Genomic DNA, 20726 nt, shown 5'->3' with positions numbered 1-20726 from the left:
ATGACAAGACACCCAAGGACAGAGACAGCAGTCTCTGAGGACTCCAGTCATTCAGTGAAGTTGCATGCTAATTCCTGCTTTCCCAAGTAGCTATCAAATGACAACAGTGTCAAACAGCAACATTAAGATTTAAAAAATAATCCAAATCAAAAAAGCTGGTGTAGATAATAGATTGGTGAATCAGACAATTGAATATTTGCAGAACAGGTCCTCATGTGCTCCTCATAAAGAGCCATGCCCTGGAAAAATTGCTCTTCTATTACGAATTTTACATCAAGAACTACTAGATAATTAGTGTACATGATACACACAAGGATGAATCCCTCAACAGCCAAATTAAGGTTGATTCAACCTTACATCCTCCACCGAAACTCACTGAAGTCCCTCTCTTGGGCTTGGCAGAGCTGAGTCCTTGAACCCCTGCAGATAAATTAACTGGGGGCATTCATGACCCCACAGATCACATTTCATCTTCTGACCTTGGCCTGCCTTGAGCCAGGAGAGTACAGGGATCACATCTCTTGTTCTGGTCAGCTGATCTCTCCACATGATTTCACAGCCATCTAATCACTCCCCACTGGCTGCTACTGAGCTGTTGTGGTTTATTCTCTAAATCTCTATGAGAAGATTAATAGTTTTGCTGCTGATTAGGCTCCTGATTATAACTGAAATTCAGCAAAGGTTCAGGACCAGATTTTCCAGCATCCCCTTGTGCAACATAGAGGCATGGGAGAGGCTAGAGGTGAACAAGGGAAGACAGTCCCCTTCCCACATGTTTGTACGCTGCCCAAACATAGGTGTGCACTCACATGCGTGCATTGTGGCAGCACCAGTCCTGCTCAGCAGCCCATCTGCCTACTTGCCTCAAATGCTCTGTACCTTGTGCAAAGCCATGTTCCATCACTCCAGTGGTGTCAGAAAAGGGATCCCATGTGCAGCTAATGCCTGTAGAAGTGAAGAAGTAACTACAGAAAGTCACTGTAAGCAACATCTTTACATATATGCCTTACTCACATGATTATAGAAGGTTGAACTTTAGGCAACCCTTTGTGAGTGCAAGTGAAACTCTCCTATAGACAGCCCTCTCCCCACACTCAGGAAGATTAGAGCTGCTGGAAAGTCCCAGGAGACCCTTACAGCTGCAACAAGATACGTGCAGCTTGGATCAATTTAGGATCTGTCTCTGTCCTCTCTTAACATTTAACTACAGCCAGGAAAAAGAGCTCACACTTCAGTCTGGATGACATAAGTAAAAGTCTGTGCCTGGCCAGCCTTTACATTGTCCTGCAAAGAGCTGCTACCCACAGAAAAGTCAAATTGGAGGAGTGTTTATTTTTCCTTGTGGTACCCACTTGGCATATGTGAATAGCTCTAGGGAAAAAAACAGGAACTAGTCCACAAAGTTGATGTCTACTCCCATTGGCTACTGACTTAGATGGGGGTTCTGTGATTGATACCAACTGGAGATCTGGCTGCTGGTCTGCTTCACATAGCGTGGCACAGATTAGCTGTTGGGTTGGCCAAAGTGACTCGTGAAGTTTGGTCTGTTTTCTTGAGTAGTGTTGGCTGAAGACAAAGAAAATAAAAAGACTTTTCTGGAAGCACAAAAATACTTTGTTTTAGGTTTGCCCTTATAAATCACAAGAAATCACAGACTGTATGCAGACTAAGAATTTTATAGACTTTGCACTTGTCTCAAATCCAAGCTCTGAATGTCATCAAGGCAGGAATTGAGGCCAGGTCTCCTGTGTCCAAGTATGCTATTTAATCCCTGGCTCTGAAAGAGAAGACCACCAGTGCTTTCTCCTCACCATCTTTCTGAGTGGCAGCTGAAAACGCAAGAGAAATGACAGCCTGGGCCAGCTGACAGTCCTTTTCTAGTTTTGTTTTGTTTTGTTGTTGTTTTGCTTTGTGTGTGTATTGTGTATGTTTTTGTTTTGGCATGGTTTGTTTGTTGTTCGGGTTGTTTTTTTTTTTTTTTATGAATAAAAGTAAAGGATTATCCAGACATAGAGTTCATTATTCCCTTGGAATTTCTCTTCACCGGGCCCCTATTGGAAGGCACTGACAAGCACCAGGAGTGAATTGTCAAGCAACGAGCCCAAAAAAAGTCTTCTGGGATTCTGGATTACAACTGAAGGCAGCACTGCTCCCTTGCAGTCTGTTCCCCACCATCTTCCCCGTATTTCTCTGTGTCTGGAAATCAGATATTAGCTTCTAAATCTTCTACATCCTCCAGACATGTCTACCTGTCACAGCATTTTTCTTAAGCTGATCATCAAACATGTTATGTTACAAGAATGACAAGACATCATTCTTGTACATATTAAAAAAATTACACCTTTTTTTAGTGTAGAAACCTTAAAAGAACAACCTGTTTTCAAGCCATGGGTGTAACCACGGGATATTCAGAGTTATTAGTAGGGATAGCAGCATTTGCTGTGTGGGTACAATTCACACCAATCACTCCATCCCTTGATCTGTAAGCAATACACCAAGGAAAGAATCCATTGGTGACATAGCTAATTTATTTTGCTGCTTTGGCTTCACCAAGGCCTTGCACAGTGGGGCAAAAAGCAGGCTGGTTCCATACCACCTACGGATGCGAAAGAGAAATGCTGTGGGAGTGAGGATAGGACATTTCTCTGAAGGAGATGGAGAAGTGGAAGAGTTCAAGAAGTGCTGCTTTGCTGCTTGTTAGCTAAACATCAGAATTTATTGCTAAGTATGGGAGTGTGGTTTGTAACTAGCCCTAAGAGAGACACTGAAGGTTGTAAGAAGGTGACGATTATTTGGATGTGTCTCAGTTAATCTATTGCTGTACAAAGTGAAAGCTGGTGAAACTACAAACTGGGAAAACATACAAGGCACAGGCTAATCTCTCCAATACATTAGAAAGCAAAGAATAACCATGACCTCTGTGAAGGCAATGGGAGTTTTTCCAGTGACTCCAGTGAAGCCAGTATTTCACCCTGAGTTTTCCATAATGAAGGCCAAATTGTCCCCTTGATTTATGAACCATAGGATTTTCCCAGCTTCAGTCCACGTTGTCTCTTATTTGCTTCCAACAATACATTAAAAAGCTGAAATATGCCTCCATGAAACAAAGGCAGATATACAAATGCCTTTCAATAAAATAAGGTTTTTGACAGTGAGCACATCATTGACTTAGGATGCTAATTTCACTTTGTTAGTGGTATAAATGCAAACCACAGCAACACTTGTTTTCACAGGGGACTGCTGCAGCCTTAGACAAGGAGGATCATAGCACTGACGTTATGTTCAGGATGAACAAACTGAAACAAACAAAAAAATCCCACAGTTCCTATTTCCAGTTAACTGGTTGTTTACCACGTTGGACTTGGTAACTTTATTTGAACAAAATAGCAGCCTTTAGAGTAAGATTTTCAGTAACTTTTTGCATTCTGCTGAATTTTGTGAGTCTGTCAAGGTCTCCAGTTCAGCAAAGTAGCAGTTTCATTTTTAATATCTGAAATTCTAACTTGAATAAGCAATTGTCTTCTTTTTCTTCTTACCATGTCTTCAGTCTTAGTGGAAAAAAAAAGAATAAAAGCTTGAAAAATGTGACCTCATGTACCAAGAAGATTCAAAACTAAGAATGGAGGTAACATGCAAGATATTAAATTTTGTGTCCAGTCATATTTTTTGAGCTGCAAATGTTTGAAGTCATCAAGACCAAGAACACAAAAACACTTTGGATTAGACAACTCAGAGTTAGCACTTCCATTTTTAGTGTGATTTTCTGTTGGCATTAGGCCACAAGAAAAACAGGCTGCTTAAAGAAGAGTGCTTTAGAATTTGGCGATTTACTCACCAGGAAAGGGACTGAAGTGATTAAAGAAGAATCACGGGATCACAGAATTGTAGGGTTTGAAAGGGACCTCTGAAGATCATCAGGGAGAAGAAAGAAAATCTATATAGGAGGGCCCAGGGGCAATTAAACAAAATGTATGCTAAGTGCTAGATTGTGAGCTTGGGAGGAAAGAAGGCAAGCAGTCCTGAGAGTGTGTGGAAATGTATCCTTTGACTAAATGGCCCTGAATAGGCATTAGGGGACATAATGCATAAAGCAATTCAACATGAGAAATTCAGCTGATGTGATAACAAAGTTAACAAGAGCACTGAGTGTATGAACAAGGAAGAAGTGAATAGGAATGGAGATAAAGGTAATTTTACCTCCCTGTACAGTACAAAGCTGACTACTAGGAGAATCTTGCACAACTGTAAAATGACGCTGAGAAAAAAAAACTAAAGAAACACAAAGCTGGTAGCAAGTCTGAAACAAGCAGAGCATTTTTCAAAGAGAAATGTAAGAAATTAAGCTTATCTTATAAAAAAAACAGCTGAAGAGAATAAACAGGAAATAATCTGATCTTGGAAAGAAAACAGGGAATACTTGCAGGATCTTTAATATAGTGCAGGAAGACACAATAAAGGCAGCGTCTGGAACCGGGTCCAATATATTTAGATAAAAACTGAGGGCATACCTTTCCTTACTTGATCCAAGAGTGATCAGTCAGTAAGACACACTTGAAGGGGAAGTGACGCATACCCTGCCTCTTGCTGACCCGGCTTCAAGTCTAGCCGCTTTACAGGAAAACACATATAAATAAAACAAAGCTAATGGAGCACAATGTAGCCATAATTGGATGAAATATAATGATCTGTGTTGTATGGTAGGGCAAACTACATGATCTAATGGTCCCTTCTGACCTTAAACTTTGTAAATTGTTTCTCACAAGCTGCCGTAATGAGCTAGCTGCCTATTTAGACCAGAACAGGCTCTGAGCTTCCCACTTTAGTTTTACTGCGCAGGTGGCACCCAGAACACTTTCAGAGCCAGGAGCAGAGCATGTGGCCAGAAAGAAGGTTGTACGTAGTGTCCCGTCACATCAGCAGCAGCACAGTGCAGTGTTGTGTAAGTGTTGGTTTTCAGGCTCTTTTTTAGTTGATGGTTAAGGTTTCTGGAGCTAGTCTTTGAACTTGCAGTGCCTTGACAAGCTTACCTCCTAAGAATGCATCTGTCAAAGAATCACATTTTCAAAACTCATTTTTAGGAAAGCCTCTGTGATGGTAACAACATCTATGGGGCCACACATGCACCTGAGCATGGAATTGCTTTGGCTCTGTACTGAAATGGGTAGCATCAGACTGCAAGCACCTATGGAACAATATCTTAAAATCAGGTATATTGTTAGAGGGAATCTCTTCCTTGCAACTGTTTGTCTCATTTGGAAAAAAATAGTCTCATTATTTTGTTCCTTCCATTAATACAGGAGCTCTTCTTCATGCTGCCAACCTCTCCCATGTATTTTTCTATATGGTGGTAATTGACATGTTAAGAGATTTCATTTCTCTAGGCCTGACAATAAAGTCAGATGCCCATCAAGTTTGTTAAAAAGATGTGATTTTCTTTAATTCAAATTTAATTATCACTGAAGTTTAACTTGCATTTGTGAAGGAGGCACTCTGAGATGGTTTTATGGTTACAAAAAAATACATAATGATTTTACTTCTGGAGCCTAAAGAACATCATCAGACAGGAAGAAAATTTTCTCCTTGGTAGTATTTAAAATACTTTCAAAACCAAGTGCCTTGAATTAAAGCTTTCCCTGTTCTTGAAGGGCATATAAAATTCTCTAACATATTGGATATTATACCTAAATGTAATGAGCACCAGCATAGTATATTTCCAGATGAGACTTTGAAATTCTGCCCGATTGTTCAGACATCTTTGTTACACTTAACCTCTTAATTAATTATTTAACAAAATTGTCCTTTCTTGCTCTCCCTGTGAATAAGCAGGTGATTAGTAATATTTGAAATTGATGTAGCTTGCTGACTACAAAAGTCACTGTCACATCTTCATGTTTATAAGTGTAGAAATACATATGTGCGGACATATTTGCTCTTTTAGTACAAATGAAAAGTTACCTTTCACTTACAAATAAACAAACCAGGTATTTCACTCTTCAAATACTTCTACAGTAAATACCACAATTCGAAAACACTTCTATGTATAAAATTGAAATTCAAAACCGTCCTTAAATACCGTTTTGATTTCTAATGCCTCATCTGATTTGAGGCCTGACTTCAGGCCAGTCAGCTAATTGCAAATAGTCCCATTGACATTCCCGAGCTCTGGTTAAGTTAATGCACTTTAACACAAGTAAGAAAAGTCTGATATTACTTTAGCTACACACTCTGCAGCATACTCGAGTGAGACAACCTAAATATAATTTTGCTTAATTTTAATTTTGTAAGTGAATGTTACAAAACCAATGAGAAATCAGTTGTTTCTGTTTTTGGTGGTTTTTTTTTTCGTATATTTCATTACTGATTTAAATAATTCTCTTCCAGCTGTTTAAATACTTTGCAGTTCTAAAGAAGGAATTATATGCTTAGAATAATGTTGGCATTCTTAAATCAGTACTTTCCATTAGTAGTGTTCCTTTCCTTCTGTTCTGTACAGAGACATTTCAGATGGACGTAAACCAGATGAACTCAGCATGCAGCTCCTGCATACTTGGAAGCAAACAAAATCAAAAAGCAAAAACAGTGGGGAAAGAAAAAAGATTTAAAATTCTCTCAAATATGAAGCTCCTGGCAAGATTTTTGGCAAAGTGTCTGATGAAGAGCTTTCAGGATTACCAGTCAAACCTTGCTGCTTCTGCTAATCTAGCATTATCCTTTTGTCAATTTTGTGATTTTTTTTTCAGATTCTCTGAACAAAGCATTGAGATCTTAATGAGGGCCATCTTGAAGGTGATTTCACAGGCCATTACAGCTCTGCTGGTAATTAAACAGAAGTAACAAGGACTAAGATAAGAGTTGCTTCTTTTTGAAAATGCAATGTTTTCTCTGTTACCTTTTTTTTTTTTTTTAAACGAACATTTCATTTGCTGCTGCTACAATTAATGTATTATTTTCAGTTACATTTTCATTGCATTTTCTTCTACAGTGTTTCTTGTCATGTTCTAAACTCATTTTGGTGACAACTAAATGGCACCTAAGAAAAATTAATTAGCACTGCAACATTTTTAAACGTTCTCCCCATTTATTTGGGCAAAACAAAGTTTGCAGTGTTTAGCCTTCTTATGGAGAACAGTGCAGCTGTGTGTGCCTCTTTTTCCCAACTCTATTGATGATATTCTTCCTTTACATTGATCTGTCCTTATTTTCTCACATACTTAAAAGAGACAAATAAAAACAGATGCAGAAATGGTATCATGCAAACACACGAATAAACATGTAAAGAAGCCTTTAGGTCAGAGTGTGTGTCAGTTGTGAAGACACTGGTGAGATGCCATGCTTACAGCTTCACAGGAATGCTACCATTTTTCTGTTCTGGATTCAACGGACACAGGCATTTAGAAAGGCTTTTAGTTCCAGCTATTAAGGATTTTTTACTAGCATGCTACCATGATGTAAACGAGACTATCAAGGACTTTGAATGACAGAAGAATCTGGCTATGGTACAGTTTGTAAGGGCTCTACAGTCCTGAACTGTAGTGCCATTTCACTGTGCTGCAAAAACGCTGTACCTGTATCAACTCTTCTAGGGACAGTGTCTCAGATACAGACTACTGGCTGGGAACTTACTAGTTATCGTTAGATCCAACACCTTATCCTGCAGCATTTCTGCAAGGGGCTCTACATATGGGAAGAGGAGACAAACTGCTCATGCAGTTTGGATGGATTAAAGGATTCCAATCTCAAGTGGGAATGAATTTGTTGTCTGATATACACAATGCAGTAAGCATGTAATGAATATGTAGTGCAGAGCATAAGGAAACTCTCGGCAAAATTATCTCCCCGTTGAAAGTAATATCACTGTATAAGTAACAATGAATAGTGTCCTTTTTAAAAAGAGTACTTACCAGCCAGTTGTCTCCTGTGTTGGACTGTTTCTGTTATTTCTGTACACAGACATTTGAGATCCCTTGCTGCCCTGTACACAGGTGCCCTGCAGAGTGTCAGGCACCCTGCAGATTCTTTCACTTCAGACAGTCAAGTATCTCTCCACAGACACCTGCTTTCTGACATTACTGGCAGTTTTTTTCAGTCTGCTAAGGCTTCATACCCTTTTCATCTGATTTGTTCTTAATGTCCACAACAGGTGGACTTCTCCATGTGCTGTATTTTGATTCTGCATTTTCTGGCTTGCCTTTTCTCTGTTTATTTGGTGACCTGAGCTCAACATGAGCAAACAGAGAAACAAAAAGGTGTCCGGGATGCACCATGTATTAACACATTTGCTTATTTATGTATTCTATCTCTGTCTGATGCCCTGAGACAGAAAGCATCATCTTGCAGAGGAGGAGCTATCTTCAATGCAAACTTCTGCTTGAAACTCTCATGCAAAGACATCTTCAGAAATACCATTGAAATGGCTTTCATTTATTACTCGTATTTTGTTTGGTTTCATTTTCATTTGTAAAAGGCTTTCTGCTTACTCCCTGTTGGTGCAGCATAACAGGAACAGTCAAAATAGAGAGGCCTTAAAAAAATAAAACGAATTCATGGAATCAAAGAATATGGGTAGTGCCTCCTATGTTATTCTGATCACCCATTATGTCAGAGGCAGTTGTTGGAGATGCGGCAGAGGTCGAATCTGTATAATCAATATCCTGTTACATGTTGCTGCTGTGCAACAGATGGCAGCAGAGGGGTGGTATAACAAATGGTGTCTGACATGGAAGTGCATGTGAAGCAAAGGGGTGTCTCCAAATTCCTCCATATGGAAAAAATGGCATCTACTGACATGCATTGATGCTTGCTGAATGTTTATGGAGACCAAACAGGGAACGTGAGCACTGTGAAGGGTGAGTGGTATGTTTCAGCAGCAGCAACAGCTTGTAGACAGTATTTTGTTTATTTCAGTGAGCAGAAGAATATATAGTGCCATACAAATCTCATGAATAAACATAGAGTTCATAAGAAACCATAGTTTTAATTGAAGTGTCAAAGTGAGGATACTGATGAGCTGTCCTGCTCATAGCTACGGAACAATGCCACCATTTTCCCATTTTGCATACCAGGCTTACAGGTATTTATAAAGGCATATAGGTTATATTAGTAAACATGAAATGGCAGCACCTCACACATAATCCGGAATTTTGAAAGCTCTGTGGCATGATCCCCTCACTGTGTAAGAGCTCTGGTATTGCACCAGCTGGATCAGAGACCATTTCTTGATTCTTGTCATCTGAGAGGCGGAGGAACTGCAATCTCCCAGCATGGAGATCTGAAAGGACTCTGTTCAGTATGCAACATTTTTTCATCTGATTTTTAATGAAGTTCTATTCACTTTATGTCAATTCTTTCTATGGACTTCAGTCTGTCACTTTTTAAATGAACACCTGGCTAAGATTTTTTTGAGTCACCAAGAGGATAGGAATAGAAAATGTGGGTAATCTCAGGCAAAATTACTTGATCACAACTGAAAAGTTTATGAACAATTTTTTATTTTTTTTCCATCACTTCGTTTCCTTTGTAGAAGCTTATTGGTAGTTTGCGCATTGCCACAGTTATTTTCACTACATATTCCAGTTTCATGCAAACATCTTCTTTCATATGAGAAAAGCAAGTATAATATAGGAAAACAGCTATATAAAGATCATTAAAATTGAAAAGAATGCTTATGAGCAAGAGAAGAAAAACATGGACTCCATTTTATGAGGCTGTGTACTTACTGTGTCTGAGGAGATTTCATTTAAGATTGAAATTAACTTGAATGCAGAGGTATGGTTTTCTAATTATTCTACCTGAGATTTTGCTGAGCATTATGAGATATTACTGATATTTTAAAAAAGAATATTATTGATGTTGCAAAGAATTCCTCACAATTTATGGAAAAAAATTGTGCTACTGAAAGCCATGGCTGCACAGATGTCATGCAGTCTTTCTGAGAAATAATTGGGTATGCATGGTGGTACTTCACCAGATGAAAGTTCACCGCATGCTAGGAGCTGCTTCTGGCAGGTGCCTGGATTTCTGCAAGGTTGCAAGGACAGAAAGAGCGCACAGTAATAACCTGAATCTTTTTGCAGATTCACATGGGCTGTAAACTAGTTGCTATGGGACCTCTCCACTCAGAGGTGGTTTCACTTTTAAGAATTTTGATAGATTTTTCTTCACAATAATTTATTCAGCATCTTTTGAACCCACCTTCATTCCAAGTGTTCACAAGAATCTTTGGCCATGTTAAACCTTTGGCAGCTAGACTGCAGACCTGTAGTAGTAACTTTTCTTGTTGCCTGCAGAACTTCATGGCTGTCAGCACTTGTGTATGAAAAAGAAGGAAGAATAATCATGCCCTACTCATCTTCATGAGGTCACTCACCTCCACTATAACCTGGAGAACACTGCTGGCTGAAATGAACTCTCCACCAGGATGTAAGGCTAACTGCCTGGTTAACCACTTAACCATAAGAAAGCACAGTGGATAGTTTGGTTATCTTGAGAACCAAACACAGTTTGAACTTCCTCTGTTAGAATAAAGTCAGCTATTAGTTTTTCATCTAATTATGTCTAATCCTGTACTCTCTTAATCAAGTCCATGATCAAAGTAGAAGGAAAAAGCCAATCACAGCCATTTCATTTTTCTTCTTTATGACTAAGGTAACTCATACATTTTTATTTTTCTTTAAATATGAAAGCTTAAAGATTTCATCCAGTTGTATTTTTGCATATATTCAGTTTTTCCATGGCCCTTCTTCTCTCTGTTGTGCTCCCTTGGCCTTTGTTGCTTTTCTTTTCTGTAGAAATTCTGGATGGCACCTACTGCGGATTCATTTGAATTCCTTTCAGTGTCCATCTTCCCCCAAGTCTCCCAGCACATTATTGACTTGGATCTTTTTCCTGTGCACATAAGTTTTCCACTATTGAAGCTCCTCCTGCATTCAGGAGAATACAGAAAAGTACAGAAGATAATAAAAACAGATGAGATTAAGAATATACATGTATGTATTTATGCATTACAGACTTAAAAGCAGAAATTTACTTTTAAATTGAGATTTGTTGTAGACAGAGTCATACTATCTCTAATGCTCTTAGCAATGCTAGTTCTGAAGTAAGTCTGTAACTCAGCAAATAAATGTTACCTAGCAGCTTGCCGGTTATATTTCTGGACTATGAGCAGTTTTTACACAAGGATTTTCACCAGCAACATGTTTTAACTGCTAAGATATATATAGATATATAGATATATATACAATTGCCCTTGAGAGGTGTGGAATCTGTAATAAGGAACAAGAATCTGTCACTAATCTGTCACTAAGTTCAAATCATATTATAAAGGCAATATGGATTCTTTTTTTTCTTGTATTACTGTTAAAACAATTCTCCTGTGTTTTTTAATATTTTGTTTGCTGTTCTGAGGGAATAGAAATATTTTATGTGTTTCTGGGTGTTTCTTTTGTTTTGTTTTTATTTTATTTTTTGCTTGTTTTGTTTTTGCTGTGCTATACAGAATCATGCAAGTGGCTTTTTTTTTTCCTATGAAATAATGCATCTTTCAACACTAGCAAATAAAACACAACATTTTCTTGCCACCAAGATGCGAATTAACAGCATCACTGGTAATTCCTCTCACACATCAATTTACATAAAATCCTCTTTATAATCCACTGTTTTTCTTTAGTGAACAGTATTACTATGCTACAGCAGCTCAAAAATATGAGTACCAAACTCCAGTCATAACTGTGTGAACTGTCTTAATACTGCAGGTAGGCTCATTAGCAGATAATCCTTTCCCTAGCAGCCTGCTGTGGCTGGTATCAGTGATGTGGTGGCAGTCCTTATAGGACTGTCTTGCAGAGCTCATACAGTGATACCACATGTAACAGCAAATGATTTTAACTGTGAATACAGTGGAAAGAATTGAATTCATAAGTACTGCCAGGAAAATTACCCTGTCTACACAATGATAATGTTTTAGCATCAGTCCAACAGTTCTTTAAATGAAGAATAAAGAAATGAACAGAAAAATTGTTGAACAAAACATTCATGCTCACTCTAGAAGCTCATTAGGACTAGCATTGTATCATCTGATGTGCACATAAATTCATCTCTTGCAAGTCTCACTCACTGCATCGAAGGAAGTTTTTCCATTTGTTTCTTGTGGAGTGGAAAATAATTCACAATCAGCAGCAAGCCAGTGAACCACACAAAACCGTTTATCAGGATTTCTAAAAGTGACAGGACATGATAAGGAGAGATTTACTAAACCAAACAAACAAAACAAACAAACAAACAAACAAAAAACCACCCCCATAATCATAACAGTCAGACATGGAAAACTATAACAATTTGATCTGGATTGTCTTAGGAATAACACTTCTGAGGTGGAAGTCTCAAGGTGTCAGAGGCAATTGAGTAGGACACAAGTGCTTCCCAACACAAGAGTATCAGAGCTGAAACAGCCCTCATTGGGACATGTAGCCCAGCCTGAGGCACCCATGTGGAGTTACTGCAGCTATATCACTTGTAGCATTGATTAGGGCGCTTTGCTCTAAAGAGATATCCAAAGGTGGAGATTCCTAACATGTAAGCTGATATCTCTCTGTGTGTTTTCTCATGTAGTGTCCGTCCTGATTCACCTGTGAGCTCTTGGTCACCTGGCACTACTGAGGCATGTGCAGCTCAAAAAACACATGTTGGCTGGAAATGCACCATGTCTTAGCTAGCACAGAAGCACTTTCAGAAATTTGCTTGTTTTCATGTCACTTTTTAATGATTCCCATTTTGGGGAATGAAACCTGGCCAAGCTCCTTCTGTCGGGCCTAGCGCAGATGTATTCTGGCCTAGTGAGATCTTTGGCCTGTCCTGCAGAGTTTAGGAATCTCACATGCAACACTAATGTAGAATAAAACACAGCCTTGTTCAAACCCCTTGAAAATCTGCACTTCTCTGAGAATATGGGTAAAATCCAGCACTCAGTAAAGTCAGGATAGATAGGCTGGCCTGTCCATGGAGAACAACCTTGTTAGTGGCTCTCATTTAGCAGTTGGATCTCTGCTTTTTTAATCGCTCAGCAATTCTGCTCTGTTTCTTCCCAAGCACAGAGAATTTCCAATTTGAAGAGTTGCTTTCCTATAATTAAATGAAAAATACTTAGTTGCTGTCCTCTGCACAGATTACTACCCAGTGAATGCAGAATAACTATTACAAATAGTACTTTAATCCATTCATTTTACAGGTATTGATGTGTGTTGGACTTGTTCTATTTTGGAGGCACTTCCATGGTAACTAGTCTCCCCTGACAAAAACTTTATGTCAGAGAAGAAGTGGAATGTGTGGAAACTAAACTTTGGGCATCCAGTAAGACGAAGGCTGCCAGCATCAGTCTCACCACAGCATCACCACAGAACGTGCTGTGTGCCTGTGTCTGTCCGAGCTTACTGATCACTGGGGAATTCCAGCAGAGTGGAGGCACAGCAGTAGCAACCAGCATTGTCTGTTTAAGGTGAAATATCACAAATCAGTGCTGCATTCATTTTTAAGGTGCTGTCTGCCTGCATGTATTTCATCCATCACGCACACATTTTAAAGAGGAAGTAAGAGCATGAAATGGTTACCTTTGGCTGACAGTGCTATTCAGTGCCAGCAGAAATGCCTCAGGTAACAGAACAGCCAGAAGGATGACAGAAACACCAATTGTGCTTTGCTGCATCTCACTGCTGTTCTCGCTTTGTGTGTAATTGTTTTGCTGCCATTTTGAGGTGCTGCTGGTGACTGCCATTTTTAGCTTTTTTGGACCAGCCCTGTTTTACTTTCTGAGTCTAGTGTGAGAGTACCCTACTCCAACCCAGTACTTTTCTGGACACTCTTGCTACCCACAACTGCCAGGATTTCATCTCTGGAGGCAATACTGAAGGGTAGGGCCCCATATCCCACGTTGCATCCCACCCTCTAAGCTGGTTGTTCACCACTGCCACAGCCTGGGGTTGTGTGTGCTGATTCACGTGTGACTCAGCCAGTGCTGCAGATCTGAAGCCAAGAATATTTACGCCTGTTGTATTTTTGAGTTTTTAAACAAGACTTTGACATTGTTCAGAACAAAGTGGTAGCCAAATTTGCCTCTCATACCATTCTGGCTTGAACCCTCCTTTGAACTCATTGCTGAGTCACATTCACAAGCAGACTGGAAATTCTAGTCTGAAAATAACTACTGAGCAACATCTTTTCTGTTATGGCATGGCTGTAGGATTTTGCACACCTTGGGAAGACAATGTGAACTGCAATTGATACTGCAGACTTCCTTGATTCCTATGCAGTTGCCTAGTAATGAAACTTTAGATGCTGTATAACACAAGGTGAACCAAAGAGTGATGGAACAGCTTGTGGAGTGCCATGCTCTTGACCGAGTGATTATCCCCCAGTGGAAAAAAACAAAAATAAAAACAACAACAACAACAACAACAAAAAAAAAAAAGAAAAAAGAAAAAAAAAGAAAAAGAAAAAGAAAAAGAAAAAGATTTCCTGTCAGTGGTGTGTCATTTTGCCCAAGTGAAGTGTGTGTTTATTTAGTAGTTTCTCTTGTGTCAGAGGCAGCATGTTTACTCCCCATCTACTTTCTCTTATCTAAGCTCCTTTGGATTCTGGATTCTGGATGGATATGGACATTTGTTAGCATAATTCCCCAAATCATGAAGCTGTGAAATAAAATAATAATAATAAAAAATCATGGATGGATAGAAGTGAGCTTAGTTTGCAATTGATTGTTTACAGAGATGTTACTTTTTGTGTAACAGTTTGAGGAAACTGGAATACAAACAGACTCTGCATTGAATCCTCCATGCTCAAGGATGGTGGAGAGCAGGGAATATGAGTTCCATATGTTCCTCTTATTTTGTTTCCAGAAGACTTGCTGCTCCTGGGCGTGATTTTTCTTGAAATGTTAATTATAGGTGCTGGGGATATCAGCAGTGCTCTTAATAGATTAACTTAGGTACAGGGAAAAAAAGAAAGCTTGATGAATAAAAAGCCAGTTTCAGAAAAAGCAGTCAGCTACCACAGACACAGAGTGTGCTTAGGGCCAGAGGGCTGCCCCACTGCCTCCCATACTGTGCATAGTGATGACTCTTGTGAGCTCCTGCACCACCCTGGCATGGGCTGGGAGACCAGCTGAGTGGAGATGTTGGTACACGGAGAACAAGTATCTTGGCACAGCAGGCTCGAGATCATTGAAGGGCCCAAGCTTTGTCAACAGAGCTCACTGTGGCAGAGAGGGCATAAGAGTGCCCAAGGGAGAAGAGTGGCAGGGTCCAAGCAGATGCTCCCCTTCCTGGCACATGACTGGGACCCAACCAGTCCTGTGCTGTTCCCAGGCTGGGGGCAAGGCGAACAGATGTGCAAGGCACCCAGAAAATTACTGAGATACTAGTCTAGATGACAGTCCTCTCTGCAGAGCAAATGGTGCAGGTCTGTCCAGGCTCTCTCCAAAGCCATGTGAGCCAAAGAGCCAAGGCAGTCTGAGGTAAGGCACATTGACAGCCATGCTGTGCTGGTCTATTTCTCATATACTGCAGGTTTTGCAAAGACAGGGAAACATTCATTTTCATTGGAATGGTGTGCTCAGTGAGAAGAGACCTTCCATTGTTCCTGTGTAAACACCACATCACCGACATCTGCTTAGAGTCTCTCAGTGATGAATTCAGCTTCTGCCAGCTTTGCAGGAAGGTTTAGCCACACTTGGTATTACTTTTTTCCCCTCAGGTTATGGACAGTAACTATTATTTGCGTGGTCTTGTGGATATTGACATCATGTGCTGCCTTCTCAGGAGACATAAATTAAAGAGCAGATATGGGTATGAAAACCAAATGAAAAACAACTGTTTCCACTCCGAAGCTGACCAACTCTGACCAGTTTGAAGGCTGCCCAAGGGGAAGAAACATAAATGTTACCCAGATCTAGAACAGGTAGCACTGGTCTGGAGAGTACAAAGAAGGGTGCTCTACAGAGGAGGCTTTTTCCTTTCATCAGCTATCACACACACACACACACACACACACAAAACAAACAAAAAAAAAAAAGCAGTAGATTGCTTCTTGTGAATAAGAAGGTTCTAAATGTCTTGTCATTGTTATTGCAGCCCCAACCTTACACAGGAGGATTTGGGTTACTTGGAGCAGGAGCTCACCCTAGGAGAAACCTGTGCCAGTGTTCATAGGTTCATAGGTTCATAAGGTTGGAAAGGACCTACAAGATCATCTAGTCCAACCATCCTCCTATCACTATCCCTACCCAACTACTATTCCCCAATGATTTCCAGCTGTGCTAGCTGAGAAGCACAAAATATTTAACCCCATTGCCTGCCTTGTCCATGCTGTGACACAGATAACAACACAATCAGCTTTTATGTATTTAAACAAATTCTTCCAGGAAAAAAAAATAGAGGATAATAGTGCTGGACCTTTCATGATACTTGCAGTCATCGTACCATGACAGAACACTGCCTAGAAACATCATCTTCTACATGAGAACTGACTAAAATATGCATAAATAATTGGTTATGCCTGTTCTATTTCTTTTTAAGCTCAGCATCCAGAACAGCAAAAGAACCTCATTTCTAATATTTACATCATATTTTAAATAAGGAATTGCTCATTTAGTCTGTTTTTCCCATCCAGATCCTCTTTTCCTTGCACACTGTTTAACAGAGATCTCTTCCAGAAAGAGCACAAGCAGTGAACCCTTCTGTTCTTAGCATCCTTGTTTTTCTATCTTGCCTGAAGTCCTTCCTAACAGAACTTAAGGTTTATCACAAACACTAATACATTGCTTTGGCAAGTTAGCCCATGGGCTCATTTGGTAGAGTTTGCCTTATCTCATCCTAATTATATTATTATTATTAGCCTTTCTAGTGCCATCAACCTTCTTTGTAATATTATCACTGATTTCAGAATAAACTATTTTAGCCTTAAAAATACTAATGAGAATAATCAATAGTTTCTGTGAATCACTCTAAAATAATACAGTGATCAAGCTGATAAGATTTTCCAGTTACAGGAGCATATAGCACAAAGTCTTAATCACAAAATCAATTATGGGATTTAGTTGGCAGGAGCAGGAGCAGGACTTGTGCTGAATAGCCCCTTCTAGCCCTGTGGTATTTCACATGTTTCTTTATGTAGAAGGTGCAGGAAATACTGAGGGTCCTGGACTCTGCAGCGAGCTGAGGAAGGTGCTCAGCTGCTGGTGCAGGGACCAGCATTCTGTCAGGGACCTTAAATACCATGACCCTAGAAAATCTACCTGGTTTCTCTGACATACTTTGGACCAGCAAACACTTGTCATCCTCATTAAAGTGTCTTCTGCTAGTCCTTGTGATGCCTGAACTAATATCTTTATCTTTACAACTGCAGCAATCTGCCACTATTTTTAAGCTGAGTCTCTGGTATCACGGTGTTCTCATGCAGGTTGGAGAGGCAGAAACTCACACAAAACTCTTCTGCATCCAAAAAGAGATGAGCAACCATCATCTCTTGCTGTGATTCACAATGCTCTGTCTGGGGAGGATGGGATGAGGTGATAAGGGGCTAGAAGACACCATGGCCACCAAGGAGTGGCAGTGTCTGGTTCTGCCACTGATGCATGACTCTGGCCTTAAAAGCCCCAGAGATGGAGAGGTGTGCTTGGGAGGAGGAGCTGGGACTGCAAAGTGATGTTTACACAGACCAGCCCTGGGAGTTTCTGCAGCTCTTGTTGCTGCCAAATACAATCCTTTGCAACCAGAGGTGTTTCATTTCAGTATGGCAGCACAACCCACTGCGTCTGGAAGACAGCCACATTTTGCTGGGAAAGCAGGCCATGTTTAAGCCCCTGGTTGAACACAAACTGCTAACAAAGTTTTTCAGTGTAAATCGGGGTTATTTCATAGCTTTAGACAAACATCGTACTGAGGCTTCTTCTCACTGGATTATTTTGATCTTTTGAAACCTTATCACCTGCTTGCCTCATCTCAAAGAGCTATCCTTGCAAAGGGAAGTAGACGCATCAGAAAGTGGTTCTCATGTTGCTTTACTCTAACCTTGAGGTGTTTGTTTCAAATCTATAGCTGATGGAGGGCTCATCAACCATCTTGTTGAACTTTCTTTGGATGCTATGCACTCTGCATTCTGGATGACACTAATCATATTCTACAAGAACTTGAGTTTAATGCTCTGTTTAGGTTGACATGAGTTAAAAAGAACAAACCTTCCACTTCTGCATCTCTAATGGAACTTCAGTTTGAGAGATACCTTTTGTAAAAAGCCAGAAATACTTGCAGACAGCATGGACAAATTTCTTAAAGACCTCTTTCTGACAAAGGATAAACAGATATTTGCAAAGCCAGCTCCCCAGATGAATGAGTTCAAATACAATCTTCGGTGCAAAAAACAAAGAAAGAAAAAAAGACTCTACCACTACATTCAGATTGGATATTACTTTTTTTCCTATTAAGACGTGTCCTCTCTTTCATCAGTTAAGAATTCAGTCTCCTGCTTTTTATTCAGGGTCTTTGAATGCAAACATACCATGCTTCATCATACCAAACTCTTCTTTAATTTCATCCTTTTTGAAAAGAAAGAAGATAAACAAATGCATTCAGGCAAAGAAAGCACGCAACGCTTCATGAAAATTGTAGGTCTTTAAAGTAATCATTTTATCTTTCTTTTGGATGACATTGTTTATTGTAAGACATCATTTTTATTAAATACACTGGAATACAAGAGACTTTCCATGTCATGTCGAGAGAAACTGGTCACATGATTCACAAACAAAACTTTTAACACTGATACCTAGGCATCACTTTGAATTCAGCCAAGATGTAATGAAAGTTTTAAAGCAATGACTTGTTATAACAAACTGCAAAACAACAACTACTAAATATCTGCACGGAGACATCACATTAAAAAGAAAGAAAAGGAAAAAAGAAAGAAGAAATTTAGCTCTACACACCAAGTCATAGGTTGGTGACCATATAGAGATTTATATTTAATGTAGGTATCTTCCTCTTTATCTCAAGTAACAAAGAGAGAGATATCTAGAATTATATATACATAAAGTATAGGTGGAGAGCAGGGCGGGGGCAAATATTTCGTAATTAATTGATTCTCTCTCCATTCAATTAAGCATCAGTGTTGAACTAAGTTATCTTATATAAAACATTCTTAGCTGCTTTTCTTTGTTACAGAAAGATACATATAAGCTGCAATATATAGGCCTCTGGAAAGATTTGGTTTTCTTAGATATTCCAATCAAATGGCCTCACTACTGGCAGCTTCTATTATCCTTACCCGAAGTACTCAGTGTTTATAAAATACCAGCCAGTCATCACTCGGAACCTTCTACAAGCAAACAAAAAAGTCCCCACAGACCTGGTCTAGAATGCATAGACGGTAAAATAATACGCCCATCGTTTCCCATTTCTTCTCCTGAGACATATGTTTAAAAGATGGCAAAATAGTCACTTGGTTGCTATTGTGAAATTCACAGTGTTTTCCCTGCAACATGTAGACTTTATTTTTATTTTTTTTGCTTCATATGATGAATGTAGCATCCCTCACCCACCCCCCACCCCAGCTCAAATAAAGGTTTTTTAACTAAGGCTCTTAAAGGACCTCTTGATTCACAGCAGCAGTGGTTCATCCCAGCCCTGACAAGAAAATACAACTTCCTGTGCTATCCAAACCTTCATTTTTTATTAGAAACCCTGATCTATTCACCATCCCTTCCCCAGCTCCGCCCCTCACATTTTATAGCAGTATTTGAAATTTCCTTACAGGCTGCAACAACTCAGACATAGTCTAACACATATGCACTGTATCTTATTCATCCAGTGAACCTGATCATTTGATCGGGTTGTTGTTTTGTCTACATCAGGCACAACAAAAACAATATCTGGGAAAAGTGTGGAGAAGTAGGCAGGAGGAAGGCAATAGGTAAAGAGAATGAAAGAGAAAGGAGCTAAAAGAGTAGACAAAAGAAACTGAAGAAAAGAAGGAGAGAAAAGAAGAAGAAAGGGAATTAAAGAAAAAGAGCAAGAAGAAGAGAAAAAATGAAGAGAGAAAAAGAAAGAACGAGAAAACAATAGGCATTTACTTGTTAAACTATAGTCAGTATATAGATACAGTGGTTTACAAATCAAAATGAGTGAAGTCGTTTTTAAAAGGGTACACTCCATCATGCATCATGGGGTGCTGTTGCTTTACAAATACCTGTTCTCCACCACCAGTTCTGAGTTCTGTAGATCAATCAAGAGTGAAGGACAGTGTGGCAGCTGCAGCAAATATTTCTGCTGAATTCTGGCGTTCTCAATGTCCTACAAGTAGTGTTGCAGTCTGAATAGTCCAGCTCATTCTTGGAATTATTTCGCTACTGCAGATGAGTATAAAATGCTAATGGAGCTGCACTGTTATTCTAGGACAACAAAACAACAATAGCACAAACCCAGAAATGACAGTCAGTCAAACTCGGAGCTCGGAAGCTTGTCTGTTCATTTCTTTGTGACGAATCAACAAGTGAGATGGGAATGGAAGAAATGTTTTTATGCAATCATATGGGAGAGAAAAGTGCTTGTTGTTATACCTATGGCATTCTAACTTTGCCTCTGCTGCACACCAGTTAAAAACTTGAATCTTACAAACATAGGGAAAAAAACAAAACATCAAAAGAAAATATGATTTTGGTTACTCAGCAGACTTAGTCAATTTATTAA

Source organism: Cyrtonyx montezumae, unplaced genomic scaffold, assembly GCF_038088225.1.
Source record: "Cyrtonyx montezumae isolate F1298 unplaced genomic scaffold, pur_monq_1.0 scaffold_36, whole genome shotgun sequence".
Lineage (NCBI taxonomy): Eukaryota > Metazoa > Chordata > Aves > Galliformes > Odontophoridae > Cyrtonyx > Cyrtonyx montezumae.
This window is presented reverse-complemented; position numbering follows the sequence as displayed.